This window comes from Uloborus diversus, unplaced genomic scaffold, assembly GCF_026930045.1.
Source record: "Uloborus diversus isolate 005 unplaced genomic scaffold, Udiv.v.3.1 scaffold_13, whole genome shotgun sequence".
Taxonomy (NCBI): domain Eukaryota; kingdom Metazoa; phylum Arthropoda; class Arachnida; order Araneae; family Uloboridae; genus Uloborus; species Uloborus diversus.
This window is the reverse complement of record NW_026557987.1, coordinates 5,157,158-5,174,909: the sequence shown is the minus strand read 5'-3', so window position 1 is coordinate 5,174,909 and position 17,752 is coordinate 5,157,158. Positions and strand designations below refer to the sequence as shown.

Sequence of the window (17,752 nt, the reverse complement as noted above, 5' to 3'; positions counted from 1 at the left end):
AACTCGTCGCCGCACGCATGCCAAGCTGTGGGAATCGTTATGTGAAGGACTGATCACAGGCACAGGTTTATTTACACCTGATTTGATTACCACGAGGCGTTGTTTTTGGGCCGAGACTAGGATGCCGGCTGGTTCACGTGACCTGTTTGACGGGTTTTTCACGTCACTGTACGGCAGCGGAAACCGAACAGATGTTTGTTTACAGTACAGATTGGAAGTCGTATTGTAGCTACGTATCAATTCGTATATATAATTCAATGTTACTTATTTAATAAAAATATCGACGAGTTCATGATAGTTTGAACCGATACAGGTTTGTACTCTGTGATTACCTACTGCTACCATTAAACTTGTTCTTTTGTTTGTGAACGAACGAGTCTATAAACTTGAAACTTCTCATGAAGCCTATTTTTTTTCAATTCCTTTTATTAGTGCTGGCATGACACTAAAATGAGGCTTTCCGTTTGTTTGCTTGAATTGCTCACAGCAGGCTTCGTAATTGTCCTGATTATCCTGATAAAAAATATTTTGTCATGAGTATTAACTTTTTGTCCTGATGATCCCAACAGGTTTTCAGTTTGTTCCTTGGGAAAAGTACCTAATTTATTCAAGGTCCTTAATCTGAACTTCAAAAGGTTAAAATTAGCAGTTTCCTAGTTAACCAGCAGTAATTAGTAGACTCCGGCAGTAATTGGTAATCCACTGCTTTGCTGATTTACCTACCCGCCATTGGAAACTGATTAATCAGTACAAACATTTTCATGTTAAAAGCAGTGGTGTTCTCCATATACGCTATATACTCTCAAACATTTTTTAGACATATAGCGTTTACCCTCAAGCTTCAAAAATTTTCATACTGTGGTATATTATGTGTATGATCGCATACACATTGTGCGTAATGGATTACTGGGAGTATATATACCCCTAAAGAAAAAACATGACTGGTTAAAGGTATTATCGCATAGAGGATGTATCAATGCTTATTGAATTTTAGCCGATTAATCGATAGATTCTGTTTTATATTGTTTTGCTAAACACTAGAAATTATGCTGAATGAATTATTTACACCTAACCAATAGTATTGAACTCCAGTTGGTATATTGCATCTAGCTGTTCTCTCACCATTTGATTCATAACTTTCAAGTATGGTAATGTTATTAACAATATATTGATACTCAGGGGCTGATACAGAAAACTATTTTAGGGGGGAGGGTTAGCTGAAGAATGACGACCCCCGTGAACGAACCTACGGTTTTAGGTACGAAAAATTTCAAAAACTGCTTGCAGGTAAATAAAAAGCATCAAATCAGCCTGGAATAAGACACCTAACTGGGGATAAACATTGCAAATTGATTTCATGAGGAATGAGATGAAGTAGTTTAAATGTTTACTTTTAAAAATAATAAATGAAATGTTAAGATACTGTAATCATCTACATTTTACACATAAAGTTCTCGATTGTTTAGGGGGGGTATGACCCTCCAGCCTCCATGACTCTCCCCTTGTATCTGCCACTGTTGATACTTTGTTTGAGAAAAAAATAGAAGGGGACAGAGGAATCACTGAGTAAAACTCGAAATGGAACCGATATTTTAAAGCTAACAAGGGCCTGAATTTGAAAAAAAAATGGACTTTTAGAAACTTGTAACAGTGTCTAGTTGTGAGCCCTACAATTTGCATTGGTCTTTTTATGACAAATTTCCAGTGCAAAAAATAATAATAATAATAAATGAAAAACATGTGTACTAAACTTGTTTGCAATATCTGATGATATACATTTCATTTTGCTACTGAGTGCAATAGTATATATGTGCACTACTTTTTAAAAAATGTTAAGTGTTCTGATATTTTTGTAATTTTGTGTCCTGATTTTTTTTTTTTTTTTTTTTTTTTTTTTTTTTTTTTTTTTTTTTTTTTTAAAGCCACTACAAAGTCTCTAGAGATATTTCAAGATTTCTCTCCTCAGTCATGGATTAAAGAACAGAAATTCACTACATAATTGCCACAATAGTCGGAGCTTTCCCGAGTCTTGCTGTGCTATACTCTCCTGTTTGAACAGATATTTGACCATAAGTAAGCCTTACACTACCTATTTAGTGCCGATTTTTATGATATGGTTCTATAATAACCAAGGACGGATGCAAGGGAGGAACAATCGGCTCCTCCTTGAGCCGAGATGCAGGAACTGTCCCTCAACCTATTTTTGTTTCTCAAGTTCCAAAAATGTAATTTTAGATGATCTATAATGTTGTGAAAAAGTGGGCTCTCTATGGGAATTTTTTCAGAATTGTTGTCTTGAAAATGCAATCGTAGCATGTTGCTTAACACTTTAGTAATATTAATCGGAACACAGGTAGTTTTTCAAAGTTCCAAAAACTCTATTGTAGATGACATTATGTGGGGTTCGGGAGATCCCCCCTAGAAAGTATAAATTGAAATTCAAAAAAGCAATTTTAGGACACCTTTGATGACGTTTAGTTAAAGGAAAGGGTTCAGGACGTCCCAATCCACTCCCAACAAATAGAAATAAAGCAAAAGAAACTTAATTTGTGACAATCATCGGTGATGTTAAAGGGCGGAGGTTTTGGAATTTATTGAAAGGTAATCATCTGGATCCATCCATGGCAATAACCTACAGTTACCATTGACTGATAACCCATGATCTTACTATCATGTTTACTGACTTAATCTTAATTTTTTTATGATACTAACCATTTGACAAACTATTTCAGTTAGCACATCTGGAAAATGTATGTGTATAAAGAAGTGGTCATTTGTTGGTGCTAGGGGGTGGTGTTATTCAGAGGGGTTATGAAAAACCAGGCTTATTTTAAAAGAGGGTCACAAAAAAAACCTCATAAAGAAGGAGCATGAGAAGTTATCCAATTCACTGCAGAAAAGGAATTAAAGCAATTATACATGTTATGCTGAATGTTTTTCGAATGAATTAGCAATAATTTTAGCATAAAGCCAAGATCTCTTCCAGCCTTCAAGTTTTTTAAGCGGCCTTGCAATTACAATTTCTGCTGAAAATTTTTTAATCCTCATTGTATGCATTCAAAATCTTGCAGGTGACTAAACCAGCAATACCGGATTAGTAGCTGATAGGCTGCTTGCGGCCCATCAAGCTCTTTTGTTAAGCTAACCATAAAGACTAGTGATGGGCATAATCAAGATCTCGGGAATCAAGTACTTCTGATAATCGAGACTTTTTGAAATCGGGAACTCGAGTGATTGACTGCTGGGGTATTTTGAATTCATATCTCACAATGTTTCAAATTGAGATCTTGAAATGTTTCAACTGCGTTTTTGAGTAATTAAAACTCAAGTTTTTCAAAATTGAGTTGACTTCTATAGGGGTGCCCACTAAAAAGAGGGGTGGGGGGGGGGGTCTATAGCACAAACAGCACCACTGAAATTTAAAGGGGCTTTTTATTGAGAGGGTTGTTTTGTCTTATTTTTCGGTGCGAGATCAGTCTCTTTCTAAATGAATAATCTGTAACATTTGAGAGGGTGTGCACCTTTGTACCTTGGGGGAGAGAGATGAATTGAATTCTTAAGTTGTTTCTGCAGTAGGGAGGGATGCCATCAACCTGTCATATAGGGACTGTGGTGGCCTGATTGGTGAAGCTTCTGACTTGTGACCAGAGCCCCTCCCCCCCCCCCCCCTCCTCATTCTTGAAACCAAAACTGGAAATCCACTGAGCGGTAAAGTCTGGAAACTTGCTACTTTGACGGAGTTTACTTTAGATGCGGAATTTAGTAATTATTCAGTTACAAGTTTTGCAAATTCAGCCTGCTGGTGTATATTAGTAATTTCGGTTTAAACACTGGCATTTTTAGTACCAAAGCTGACAACCATGGCTTAATTGTTTTCTTAACAGATCTTTATGATATAAAAGGGATAAGAGATTTAATCTCAATGGGTCCTTGTTCCAAATTAGTAAGCATTTCAGAAGTAAGGAATTAAGAAGTATTAGTTCTACAATTACATTCGTTCAAATTATTTCGATGAATATCAATGTGTGGTTATTATTTCTAATACTCACTATGCTAAATTTGTATGCTGTATCAAAGGTCAAATATGTATTTCGTTGAGTTATTTATAGTGCAAGGATAAAGGTTATGAAGATTTCAAGAATAGAATTATTTAGTAAGCACTAGAAAAATAAATTTTTGAAGTGTAATCAATGCTGTAGTTGAGAGAAACATGTTTGAGGGGGGACCACCTTTTTATATGTACTCTGCACTAATTTAAAGCCAAAGAAAAAAAAATTCTCTGAAATATTACCACACAGTAGCTTGTACAATTTATTTGTATATTTATGATGCAATGGGACTTGATGGCTTTTGGAAATAACTTTTATGTCAGTTTCAGTTTTTTTTTTTTTTTTTTTTGGGGGGGGGGGGAGGTGTATTGATGTAAGCAATTAAGGTTAGTAAAACCAACCCCCCCCCCCCCTCCGAATCCTTCAATTCATTTTAATTTTTTACTGGAATTGTTTGCTATATATGTTGTTATGCCCTTTTCTTTCATTTCCATTTTTTACTCAGTAAAATTTTAATACTGGTCGAAACTTTAGATTTTATTAGTCACTGTGATTCTAATTGGAGCTCATTCAGTTGCAAATGATTGACAAAGTACTATACCCATTGTAGAGACTGCAAGTTTTTTTTTCCTTGACTTGTCTCATTGCAAAAAGAAGTTGTTCTAAGCCATTTCATGAAAGTAAAAAGAATCATGTAACGTTACCACAACATAAAAATAAAGCTTATTTTCATCTAGTATTTATGCTGTGCATATATTGTGTTGTTAGCACTATAACTAAACAAACTAGTCAAATCTTATTCAGAAATAAAACACTCCTGATTGTAGTGTCTGGTTCTTACTATATCACATGCGATACATCCCCTCTAAGCCCACCCTCAAATAGAAAAAAAAACATTACTCTTTTCTACTTTGTACTAATCAAAACAATTATTCAAGTTCATTGTACAAAATATTAAGCTTTCATTCTTTGCTTGGGTCTGAAAGGGATAATTTGTAAACAATGTTACCAGAAGACACTTTAAGAATAAATTCTGTCAGTGTAAGTGTATGCCGGATTTATTTCCTTACTAACATATTTATATCTATAATTGTATTTAAATTAAATATTCACTCTTTACTTTAATTGTAGAAAAATAAAACTGCTTCTTGTAATTTCCTGCAACAGTCAGATATCTCTACTAGAGGAATCTACTGCTGTGAATACTTGTAAAGAGGTCTCACACTCAAGAAAGGTGTAAGTGTAGTTTTTATTGCCTTAACATTGAAAACAGCTTTTTTTTTCTAATTCAATTCTGGTCCAGTTGACCTTTTTGCTAAGTGTTGACTTTTGAGCTGAAAGTTAAAATCTACTACTTACTTTAATAACATTGTCACAGAGTTGGCGAGGTTTTTGACACTATGGTAAATACCATGGTTTTTACCATTCTGTCCAAAACTGCATTTTTAGTGAAACTGTATTTTGTGAGAAAGTATCAAAAACAGAGCAAAATGTGTCAAAATTATGTTTTAAATTGAATATTTATTCAATGTGGACTGGACATTCAAGTATAAATATAATATATATATAACTTATTTGTACAGCTTAATCTATTCTAGGAACATAGAAGTTTAATTCTTTATTAAGAATTTTAATTTGTTCGTCCGCATGTTTTTTTTTTTTTTTTTTTTTTTTTTTTTCATAATCGTTCGACATTTATGCATGCATGCAAATGTAAGTGTTCAAAATATAGTGCACATGGTTGCCACACTTCCGTCCAAGGGACGGAATTCCGTCTTTTCAAAAATTTCGGCCATCAGATTTCTTTTTTCCATGTTCAAAATGATTTTTATTGATGAAACAAATCTTTACTTTTGAATCTCTCACTCTCAAAAAAAGGTCTTATTCTTCTGAGGACAAAAAACTGGCCCATCTGCTAAAGTTAAAAAGATGAGCTGTTTTTTTTCCCCCAAAAAAAGAATTAAATAAGTCACTCAATCTGTTGATTTCAACCATTCTTATCTTAATCTGGAAAATTTTATTAAAGTTTTTATCACAATGCATCTTATAGCCAAGATCTCATACCTGAATTTTTTTTAATTACTATTTTTTTGTATGAAATATGAATTATTTATGTAACATGAACTATAAAATCTGAAGCTTTTTCTCTGCAGTTGCAAATAGTAAGTTTTTTTATTGTATTTTATTATTAAGTTCTTTTTCTGCTTTTACCTCCCAAAAATCTTGGACAATGATATGTTATTTTTTATTTAGGTTTTAATTTTTACTTAATCTTACAATTTGGTTTTACTATATAGTTGCAGCATCAAAAATTAGCATTATATATGTCTAAAACATCAAACAAACTAAGCGCTAACATTTTGGTGTCGCGAAATGGAGCCACGCGCTTTTCAGTCCTGGCCAATTTTTATAGTGGCACCCATGATAGTGCAATAACTGACTTAAATACAATAAATGACGATTTTTTTGAAATTGCAAAATGTATTAAAAATATGAATTTCAAAAAGAAATTTTCACAAGTTAAAAAATATAAGTGCATATTAGGGTGGCCCTTATTTTTCAACTTTGTGAAAATGTAGCTCCCACCCCCCTATTTTGTTTCAATGGACAAAAAAATAATGTGTGCAAATTATTAGCTCAATCGGAAAAGTTTAAAGGGTGCCTCAAATAGCATGAAATTGTCGAAATTTCACCGAAAAAACATTTTATTCATATGTTTTCAAGTTTAAAAGCAAATTTCTAGCAGATCTGGATTTTTTATGGCCTTATTTCCTGTCACAAGTGTTATTTTATTCAAACTGCTTTTTCTTGAGATTTTGTTCAGCGTTCCCGCTTTTCATCTGATTCTTTTCCGATTCTGACTCTTTCGAAGCTTTTTCCCCAAGACAACGCTAGTGACTCATGACGTTTTTGCAATCATTTCTACAACAATCTAACCAAAAGCTTCTCTGTGAATATTTAGCCGAGTTATTTTTGTAAGAACACATAAATTTATGAGTGTATTTAAAATTAAGTAGAAATTTAATTTAGTTTCAGTTTTATTAACTTCGTTAGCATGCAGTGTTTTCTATAACATGGCATTTACTTTTGTTGAGTGAATGTAAGAAAACACTTATGATTAATGTATAATTGATATTACAAAATAAATCTATATATTTTTTTTCATGTGGTTAGATAAACTAAATTTGTAACTCTATTTTTATGAAATGTGTATCCTTTATTTAGTTTCTAACTAAGTATAACATTATCTTTTAACTTTAATTTTCACTTCGTGCGGTAACTCTATTTTTACAAAATGTGCATTGTTGACTTATTTTCTAACCAAGTACAGCATTGTCTTTTATCACTAATTTTCACGCTGCTGGTAACTTTGGCCTGATTATTGTGACGATCAAACTAGGCTTGTAACATAGCACCAACATCTACAGGGTTCGTACTCGATTTCAAAAATAAAATGAAAGCATCTTGCAGGAGTAAAATGAGATTTTGAAGGAGTACTATAGTGCAGTGCATAAATATCACTTTTTTTCAACATATTTGACCCCCTTCCCTCTTTGTCAAAGTGTCACACTACACCTTACTCCTGGCCTAGTCACATGTCATATTTTTTGTAAACATATTGTGTTAATAACTGTCGTGTCACTTTTTCTCACCCTCTCTCTCCCCTTGTCACAATTTCATGAACCTGTCTCCCTTTCAATGACATCACTTGTGAAGGATCCCATTTATCATGTCAAAACTGCTATTTACTAAACATTTTTTTTTTTTTAACACAATCACTAAAAAAACTTCATGTATTTTTAAACATTTATACAGTAATTAGACAAACTGACTTTTACTGCTGAGAGTGTGGTAGGGGGAAAAGCAATAATCATAAAACTTTAAAATATAAGCGTATGAGAACTATAGTTTCATATAAGTCATCTTAGTCATCTAATGTAATATTTTCATTTTCAAATTTTATGACTTCTATAAGCAATTTGTAAATCACATCTTTATGAAAAATAAATAAATATGCGAAAATACTACATTAAAATTTCAAAATAAAAAGCTGTAATTTAATAGTAAAATACACTAAAACATTGATTTACTTTGTAAATCTTACTTGATCGACCTACTAAATTTGAAAAAGAAAAAAGTGTGAGCTGTTGACATTTGTTTCCTTTCAGTCTTCCTCAAACTGTTCGATTTCAGGAATATTACATCTATATAAAAATTAAATAGCAAAATATACAAAACTGCTACGTTACATTTATTTATTTAAAAAAAAAAGTGTTTAATTTAACAATAAAATATGCCAAATCTCAACGTGTTTATTTTTCTTTCCCAGCTGCGATCAACTCAGTTGAGACAGAATTCCCCCCCCCCCCCTCTTTGCCCTTGTGGCGAAGCTAATAGTTCTTGATCAAAGTATTTTAAAAGACTGTCATAGAGGATGGTTATGTAGGAGTGATGAAGGAGTTTGAAGGGCCCTTCAAAACAATTTCCTAAATGAAGAAGTTTTGAAGGAGCGTACGAACCCTGGTCTACCGGTAGCTGTTCACGCAAGTTAAGAAGAGATTTTTATGTAGATCTTCTCGATTACCTCTCAAATTAAATTATTGTAGTAAAAATGCCATCAAATAGGCAAATTTTAAGCATTTTTTTATTTTTTACAATGACAAAAAAGCAAGAAGTACAGCATTATTGCTTCAAGAATTTCTGTTTCCTGGCAAAAACTCACCAATTCCTACTAGAAGGATGGACACTGAATTGATAAGTTAGCCTAACTCTATAATGCATGAAATAATTACAGATTTTTTTTTTTTTTTTTTTCAATAATTTCAGGTTAAAAAAAAGGAGGAGAAAAGATCTTTTTGAGGGGAGAGATTTGAAAATACGGATTATTTCTCTGACAGTGCATGTACATATGCTTTGAAAGACATCAAAAATGAAAATAATAGGAAATTCTGAATTCTTCAGTGCAAAAAAGGACGCCCGGGCTCCAAAAGGGAGTTGTTCAAACGAAAAGAACTTATGAAGAAATGGAATAACAATGTCTCATCAAAAGCTTATGATTTAGCTTCTAGTTTCAAACATCTCAAGCAACGATGGTTTTGACGACAGTGACAGAGAACCAGGACAAAATTTGACAAATAAGATATATATCTGGTAACTATGGAAGTACTTGATGATATATTCTCAACCATGCTCGAATTTCTTGAACAACAACTTTCTATTCAGAAACAACAGCGTGATGATCATCAAGATTTTTTAGAATTAGCTATAACAATCTTACCGGGATTTTAAGGAATGGGATATCATTTTGTAAGCCAGGAACTATAAAGTCATGCTAGGTGGATCTCAAAGGCTCTTTACGTATTCAAGATTTAACTACTTTAGGGTCAATTTCAGCTATCTAAAAGGGAGAGGAACGCTTTAAGAACATCATGTATTTTTCTTGGGCTCGAGTCTACATTCGAACCTGCTTTCTCTCCCCAAAAGCTGTAAAAGCTCCCTATCCAGATTTTCTATTCATGCATCACATGATCAATTATCAGGATATTGATCCAGAAATCAGAAAGTTACTCTCAAAAAAATTTTAAGCCATGGCTTAAATTTGGTTCACGAAACTATGACTCTTTCCTTATTAGATGATATTATTCCAACTAGGGTTAAGAGAATTATGACTCAAATTATGCTAGAAGCTGATAAATATTTTGAAATACCTGTTACAAAATATTTCTTTACCCGACAATCAGCTCTGATTTCTTTAACAAAGGCTTCAACTTGGAAGGATGAATTTAGATATTATATTATTAATGGAAAAACTTGACAAAACAATTTTTGTGAATGATGCTGCAGAAAGAGGTGTAAAATTGATTCAGAAACACAATAATATTTTCACAGAAGATGAAAGGGAGGAAAAAAAATTGCTTCACACATCATTGCTGAAGACCATAAAAATTGCACTTCTGATACTAAATCCTGACTTAAGAAAGAATAATGTTCAACATTGGTTTATTCTACTATGTTTTGATTCTATAAAAATTATTAGTCCTAATAAAATGTATTTATTCTCTAGAAATTGTTGTGATGTTAAAGAAAAATGCAGTTTAAATTTTTTTTTTTTTACTATATTTCTAGGACTTTGTGTGTGTGTGTGACTGAACTTCAAGGCATTTGAGGTACCCCTAGAAATTGTCCAATTGAAGGGAAATTTTGCACAGGCTGTTCTTTTGTCCATTGGAACAAAATAAGAGGGTGGGTATCAATGCAATTTTAACTTCTGAAAAATGTCCTATAGCTAAGGGCCACTCGAGTGCATATATTTAATGATCAATGTCTTGTTCGTTAATGTATGAGTGAAAAAAGAATTTTCATTAAAACTTCATATAAAACTTAAGTGCAAAAACTATTTTAAAAAATCAGATTTTTCTTTGCACACTTTACTTTACACATTTAGTAACATTCTTTTGAGTTTTAATGGAACTGAAATTAGTTATCTTGGTACTGTTGTGAATTTCCGTTCATAACTCTACTGACTGTTACATAAGAAAGTTTTTATGTAAAGCGTTATTTGCAAATTTTTTTTAAGTGAAATATTTCGTAAGTGAACATTTTGAGGAAAAATATTATCAAATACTCATTAATTAAAACTAATTAATATTTATATTTATGCATCACGAATATTGCAGTAAATACGAATTGATTAGATTACACTTTAGTTTTAGCATACTTTTGGGCAGTTTAAGACACTTTCGGACAGTTTTAAACAGTTTTGGACAGTAAAAACCACTTGTCCTGTCCTAAACCAGTTTTGGACAGTCCAAAACCCAACCCTGATTGCAACACATACATACAGTCGGATCCCGCAACAACGCCATCCGACTTTCGCGAAATGACTGTAAGGCGAGTTTTTTCCAAAGTAATGAATTTTTTTATTGCTGGCGCAAATTGCTTGCCTGCAACATGAAATTTTTTGGAAAGGAGCTGCGTAGGCTTCGTTGACACTAAATATTGGTTTTGTGAATGGACTTTCATCCCTTTAACATCACTGAAATCAGAAGTTCACACACTGTATTAGTCTAAACCTAAGCAATGCTTTGTTTTAGTTTATACAAATAACCTGGGCCGGATTTAGACTTAGCGGGGCCCTAAGCTGTTTCAGGTATGGGGCCACCTGATGTAGTTTGGACAATGTTTCTCTCAGTGGTGTAAGATGCAATTTTTTAATTTTTTTCTCCTTTACTATGTTTGTCTCTTTCATCTGCTACATACAGCAATACTTTTGCTTTTTTGATTGCTTTTTCCCTGGTGTCCTTTTGGGATTGGCCTTAAGAGGGGGAATGATTTCAAGAGCTGGAGACCCAGAACTCCTCTTTAAGTTGAGTATAGAATATCCCCAATTGTAGGGGGTGCGGGTGTTTCTCCCCTGGAGGAAAGTTTGAAAAATAGATATTAAGTTCTGCATTTTGAAGCCTTATAAGATGTAGTTGGAACTACAAAAATACCAGGACAGAAATAGGCAAACAAAACTTTTTTAAAGTTATATACTTTAATTAAGATATATACGCAAATAAAGATAATGTACAGTAGAAATTGTTTTTGATTTGACGAATCAATGACAGAAGTTGACAGAGAAAAAGAGTGTGGGAAGAGAAAAGACAATACATTGGCTTTCGATACAGTTAGTTTTTAATTATCATTCCAACCCACCAACAAATACAACGAGTTAAATATAAAATGATCAATTGTAAAAAATGCTTTAAAACATATGGTGTACAGATTTAGAAAATAGGTAACAAGACAGTAACATACTGCCTATTTGAACAATTCCTAATGCATGCACTTGTTAAGAAATAAAATTGGAGCCCAACTTTGCTTCGGATTTTCAAAGACTTACTAATTATTTTCAAGAACTCTAAAACAATTAAAATTCTTTAGCTCACTTCATTTGTACTTTTCTGTCTGATATTTTAGCACTTGATCCTAAATTTTTAAACTCCTGTTCTTTGTAAGAAACAGCTATTTTAAATGTAAAAGAAAAAAAAACTATAGATTTCTCATTACAACAACTTCTCTTCAGTTGCAAGTGGGACAGAAAACAAAGAGGAATAGAAGTAGAGTGTAATTTTATTTTTGGGCTAAACAGATTGACAATATGCAGAAGTAAGATAAAAGCAAGCAACACCAAAAGAATTTCCAAAATTCTGCATTCGGAGTTATATAAATAGCAAGATATGAAACATGTGAGTCACAAAAATATTTAATATGTTTCAGAAACATAAGAACCATGGTTTTTACATTTTTTGTGCAGGATAAAGCAAGGAGCTGAATTTGACATATATTGGCATTCCTTCTCCATACACCCTCCCATTTGTTGTTTGTAGCTACACTTTTCCAACTTTTCAAAGTTTTCAAGTACTAGAAAATAAAATTTATTTTTCAAGTACTTTATTTTTGAAACGAATCATACAAATTTCCGGCAGTTGGGGGCCCTAAGCTATAGCTTGCTTAGCTTGTAAGTAAATCCAGGCCTGCAAATAACCGCTCCGATTCTTAATGGGTTTTTTTTCATTCTACATATGAACGTTGATAAGATAGAATGGCTCCCAAACGCGCTTTTTCATCTAAAGTTGGCGAAAATGGAAAGAAAATGAGAAAGCTTCTGACCATTAAAGAAAATGTCAAGATTCTCAATATGCTTGAACAATTAATAAGTGGATTCAAAGTAGTACAGCAATCAGGTATGAGTGTATCTTTGATACGTGCAATTAAAATTCAAGAAAAGGAAATCCGTAAAAGTTCAGAACTTAGTTTTGATACTGAAACTCGCAGAGTAATGTCTGAGCAAAATACAATCATAAGAATAGAAACTGCTCTTTCATTGTGACTTAAAGAGGCCAGAAAGAGGGGTGCTCCCACACTTTCATAAACCATCATCTTCATCCTTTTAAAAATTATAATTACGTTTACGATATCTACTGTTCAGTGCTAATATAATGCAGCATGGTAAGACAAAACAACATTAGAAGAAGCACCAGTTTGCAAATTACAGCAGACACGTGTTTCGGCGTTACAGGGAATGCCTTTTTCAATGCAAAAAATAATGAGCTTATGGATGAAAAGACATCCGACAAAAGATGGTTTACAAAGATGCAGTATGGTTTGTACGGTACTTAATGTAAGTACCGTACTGTTTTAATTCATGTCTCTCATTGTTCATTGATTTTGTGCTTTGTAGTAGTAATTTATGTTAAATTGTAATGCTTTAATGCTTAGTTATTTAACGCTAAAATGCGGAAAAAAATCATTTCTTTATAACAGATACGGTAATATATAGTTAAGAAATGTTTTTAGACAATTTAAGGGGCGTTAACACTTGTCTGAAGTAATTAGGTATGCTTACAAAAAATTTCTAAACATGCGTTGTTCCACAACGCGAAATTTCGACTTGTGCGAGGGGTCTTGGAACGCATCCCTCGCATAAATCGGGATCCGACTGTATTTTTATTATAACTTGATGCCTTTTTAAAAAGAATTTATTTTCCTTTTAATTAGTTTATAGTTCTGCAAGAGATTTTGAATCTTTTGGCCAAGCTTAAAAAGACGGCAAAAAGCTGAAAAGAGAAGCGAAGTTGCTACAGGAAAAGGTGGAGATGAATGTGATGTCCAAGAAAGCTCCCAAGTTGCAGCTGCAATTGGCGATATTAATGCTGCAGAACATGAATTTGTTTTGTGTCTGTCAAGCATTAATGGTTTGATGCAGTTAAAAGTGATGCATTCGTAAGTATAGCAAAATTCCTGAAATTGGTACCTTATAATTTTGTAACTTACCTTTTCTGAAAGTTGTGTACTAGTAAGTAGCTAAAAATTCCCCAAACTTTTTACTGACGAGAGTTTATTCTAGGAATGCACCAATTCGTTGGTAATTAGTCATACTGCCGATTTTAATGGGCAGGAAAATTATTTTTTGAATAAAATTATATATTAAGTATGCCTAGAACAAGAAACTATGGGTGAATTTATTATACATAAGTAAATATTTTTTTTTTATTGTTTAAGAACCATAGTAGGTGGTTATATGCAGCCTGACTCAGTTCCCCTCGCTTCCTCTCAAACTTTTGACAGAATACTCCTATTCAAGCAAAAAAAAAATGTTTTTCAGTTATTGTACTCTCTTTTTATACACATAACTACAACATTTTACAATTTGCTTTCAAAATTACACCCTTTAATTGAGCAAAAATGTTATTGTGTCATATGTTTTTGTTTTTAATGCAGGTATTTTTTTTTTCAACTGAGAGAGCAGTAAAAGCCATTATGATTATAATTAATCAGCTAATGGTTAATTGGCCAATTTGCTTATCAGTGCATCCCTAGTTTATACACTGTAATGAACTATTTGATGGCCAAAATAGCAATAAAACTTGCTTGAGCATGTTTTCAAAGTCACAAGGAATCTCTTTTTCAATAGAAACACATGTGAGCTTATGAATGAAGAGAAATTCCGCAAAAATAGATTATGCATATTTACGAAAGTCTCTGAACTGAAAGTTCTAGTGAAACATATCTTCATTAATTGTGACCCACCATGTTATCCTAATTGAAATTTAATAATATATGCCTATTTACTGATTGAGGAAATTAGGATCATTCAAAAAAAGATTTAGAACTTTTTTTGAAAAATGTGAAAGCCCATACAAATTTTTGAAAAAGAAAAAAGTATGTATTATGAAGTAGATTTATTGCATACCAAAATATATATAATGACCTGTTGACAAAATGTATAATATACTCTTACTCACCAATAAAAGGTTTCTAAAAAACTTTGACTTTTGTCGGAGTCATATTTTTTATTTAAGTTTTAAAAGGGGCTCTCATTGGCTGTAAGTCTTTAAAAGAACTTCAGTTGCAAAAGTTTTCAAAATCTATTCAGGCAGTCAGGGCCGGATTTGGAAATGTGGAGGCCCTGGGGTAATGAAGGAGTGGAAGCCCCTAATGAGGGTTCCAAAAGATCATCATATTTTCGAAAATATTAGATACTTTGATATATATATCCGAATATTTTGATATATATGTATATATCCGATATTTTCAACCCTTGAAAGTTAGGATATTTTGTAAAAATTTTATTGTGGGGGCCCCTTTGTTGTGGAGGTCCCGGAGCAGTAGCCCCGCCTGCCCTCCCTTAAATCTGGCCCTGTAGGCAGTATCCTTTACCTAGGAAAATAGTCCATCTACTAGACCATCACTCACATAACTGGTTCCTTCATTTAACCAGTTACTATTTTCCTTGTTTGGCAACTGTTTTGCAGACTTTTTTATTTAAAATTCTACTTAAACCACTATTTTTAGACCATAACTTAGTGGCAGCCCTGTTCTGTTTATCACGGCAGCATCAAAAACTTGGCAATCTGATATTTATCAATGGAACAATGATATGATGAAAAAGGATGGCTTATAAAAATTGTTTTTGGTTGAGACATTTTTTTTTTTCCATTCTGGTTCATATTTGATCTACCATCGTAAAAATGTTATTGAAGAAGGGCTTGATTTGGAAAACGTTCAGTTAGGCCTTAATCATCGATGAAACAATTTTATGATCTTAAATCATTTCTTGAGAATTTCTCAGCCAGGGATTTTACCTGGGTGGGAAGGCCGAAGGACCTAAGTTTTGTCATGTTTTTGACTACTATATTAGAATTGGTAATATATGTTATAACGAAGGGCTCTGGGGACTCAAAACTCTCTTTGCTGCCCCACTACTTAAGTCATATTAATAAATTTTGTTATACATAATTTGTATCTTTTGTTATGTGTAATATATAATTCTTACTATGCATTTATTTAGCCTATTTCACTGTGTAAATTAATGTGTAATTATATCTTAAGTGACTAATTGTTTTTTTTTTTTTCTTTAGCTAGTGTAAAAATTAAGTACTAACAAGCAGAGACTAATTCCATTAGCCATCAAGTCAGTAAAGTGCTAGCTGGTGCTGCTGATTGGAACTTGCATCGTTCTAGAAAAATCGAAAAAGGATACTAGACTTGCAAATCCGAATAAGAAGAAGAAAATGTATAGATGCAAAAAAAAATGTATAAAACTTTTTTATTCATAATAAATTTGTAAATATATAAATTGCTCCAAAATATTCTTTTTGAAGAAAAAAAAAGAAAACAAAGAAACAAACTTCCTAAAATAATAGTGGCTGCTTACCGTTGGAAGCTCCCTATTAGCCATTAGAAAAGTTTTTATAATCTTGTAGCGCATGAATGCAACATGTTTCCTATTTTTTGTTTTAATGGCTTTACTTTTATCATTTAGAGAAAACATTCTTACAGAATTAAAATATCAATGAGTAGAATAGGATGTTCGCATCTGATACTTAATCTTAATACATTCAGGGCCTGGTTTAAGCGTAAGCATGAGAAGCACAGGCTTTAAGGACCCCAAAAATTACAAAAAAATATATAAAAATTTCATAATGGGTGTTTAAATTTGTATTGCACTATAAAATTTTTCTAAACATTTTTATTCAAGTATAAGTTTATTGCTGGCTCTGTTTTAACGAGGTTTACGAGTTCAGTGGAAACCTAACTCTCTCCCCATGGATTGATTAAACTATTTGGAGTGATGTCTACTCACTATCTGGAGTAATGTATGAGATCACTCAGATGTAACTCTGTGTTGGTACGGATCGAACTATTGCTGCTTAAGGCATTTATTTTGTTTCTGTTGATTTACAATGTTTCAAAATGTTTGAATCTTTTGTATTTTTTTTTTTTTAAATGTAAGTTTCAAGTTACAAATACAGAGCTGTTGATATTTATCCGGATTATACAGGCTGATAAATTGACTAGCACCTAATTTGCTGGGCCCAGAGCCTGTTCTGAGTTTTCACTTTTGTATCCGTAATGTAAAAACAATTTCTTATTACTATCTAGTGTTTCATTTAGTTAGAAGCAATACTTAACATGCAACTAACAAAATACATGCTGAGCTTGGAAACCAGTTTGGGGGAAGGAAAAGACTTAGTTTAAGATATTCAGTGACATTATCAAAACAGATATACCCCGAAATTTTTTGAAATTGCAGTTGCAAAAACCCAGTTTTGGGTAATGTTTGAGGGAAGAAAGATTGGGGCCAATCCCTGGGAATTTTTTGAAATTGAAATCTTCAAAACACAATTGTGATAATATCTTGGGTAACGTTTAGGGGACCTGCAATCTTTACCCATTGAAGCTCTAAAAACGTAATTTTGGTTGACTTTCAATGATGTTATGTGGAAGAATTTTCGGAAGCTCCTCTCCTGAAAATTTTCAAAATTTAAGCCCTAAAAACTAAATTTCAAACAATCGTTAATGGTAGAGAGGGGGGGGGGGCGAAGAAACATTCCGCCGAAAATTTTTTGAAGTTAGCTTTTGAAAAGGCAGGTTTTTAGAGGATTTTCGGTACTGTTTGTGGGAGGAGAGATTTGGGGCCACTTTTCGGTAATTTTCGGCGACGCTCTCCCGGAATTTTTTCCAGAATTGAAGCCCTGAAAACGAAAGTTTGAACGATCTTTGGTAATATTGGAGGGGGGAGGGGGAGTTCGAACACAACTCGAATTTTTCCGAATTGAAGTCCGAAAAACGAAATTTTTCGCAATTTATTTTTGTGAAGGTTCGAAAATTTCCCCCCGCTGGCTGCGGCCTTGCTTGAAAAACATCCCCAACAT

General features: G+C 32.9%; 1 long non-coding RNA gene across 2 annotated transcripts; it reads left to right on the top strand.

Annotated features, from left to right (window-relative positions):
- The first annotated feature begins 210 nt into the window (after positions 1 to 210).
- Positions 211 to 16,166, top strand: LOC129232609 (uncharacterized). 2 transcript variants are annotated; one of them, XR_008581371.1, is made up of 6 exons: positions 211 to 313; positions 1,923 to 2,073; positions 5,181 to 5,285; positions 10,176 to 10,292; positions 13,593 to 13,817; positions 15,956 to 16,166. It is a non-coding gene; the product is annotated as an uncharacterized LOC129232609 (long non-coding RNA). The 2 variants fall into 2 exon arrangements; XR_008581370.1 differs by lacking the exon at positions 10,176 to 10,292 and having other exon boundaries at positions 15,956 to 16,158.
- Positions 16,167 to 17,752: the final 1,586 nt, after the last annotated feature.